General features: G+C 49.3%; 1 pseudogene; it reads right to left on the bottom strand.

The window, feature by feature from the left end:
• Positions 1 to 637: 637 nt before the first annotated feature.
• Positions 638 to 756, bottom strand: LOC136647225 (5S ribosomal RNA; annotated as a pseudogene).
• Between the last annotated feature and the right edge of the window lie 204 nt (positions 757 to 960).

The raw sequence follows: 960 nt of genomic DNA, 5'->3' as shown, positions 1-960 counted from the left end.
TGGCCTGCCAGTGCCACATCCTGTCCCAGCACCAGCCAGCATAGATAAATGAGTGTGGGGGCTGGGTGGCAGGAGTGCATTTCGGAAGCGGTGCGGGGGCATTTTTGGGTGGGGAGGTTGGAGTAAGGGGAGTATTTGAAGCAAGGGAATGGGATCAGCATTGGCAGCACACACCACTTCCAAACCCCCTTCCTGGGCAGCCCTACATAGGTCTTCCCGAATTTGCTCCAGTGATATAGCTGGCGTGGATCCAAGAAGCCCCATAGGGTAAGCTGGAGCTTTACCAGGGTAAGGGGAAATATATTGCCTTACCCCGAGGAGACCTCCTGAGCAGCACTGGATGCAGCTCAAGCCTAAGTGCAGTTTAGGATTGGGCTGTTCAGCTTCTAAAATTACACCTAGCGTGAAATGAAGGGACAGGGGTAGGTTTTGCCCTCTTTTCTCACAGCATTAGAACCAAGAGTCATCCAATGAAATGGATTGGCAGGAGACTGAGAATGAACAAAAATATATGCTTCTTTACACAGCATGCAAGTTATCTATGGAATTTATTACGTATTCACTACGGAATTATGGGCTTTAGCCTAGATAGCATTAAAATGGTTGGCAACCTTCAGTCTCGAAAGACTATGGTATAAGCCTACAGCACCCGGTATTCCCAGGTGGTCTCCCATCCAAGTACTAACCAGGCCTGACCCTGCTTAGCTTCTGAGATCAGACGAGATCAGGCATGTGCAGGGTAAGGGGACTGCAAAATTCATGGAGGACAGCTCTATCAATGGTTACTTATTTGTGGCATGGTTACACGCTCCCTCCAGGTTCAGTGGAAGTATGCCTCTGCTGAATACCAGTTGCAGGCAAGCAACAGTGGGTCAGGGGTTCATCTCTACCTTACGGGCTACCCAGAAATATCTGGTTTCTGCCTATGAGAAAGGATTAGATGGGCCTTGGGACTAATCC

The sequence above is a fragment of the Tiliqua scincoides genome, chromosome 3, assembly GCF_035046505.1.
Source record: "Tiliqua scincoides isolate rTilSci1 chromosome 3, rTilSci1.hap2, whole genome shotgun sequence".
NCBI classification, from domain to species: Eukaryota; Metazoa; Chordata; class Lepidosauria; order Squamata; family Scincidae; genus Tiliqua; species Tiliqua scincoides.
The sequence above is the reverse complement of the archived record's forward strand: the minus strand, read 5'-3'. Positions and strand labels throughout refer to the sequence as shown.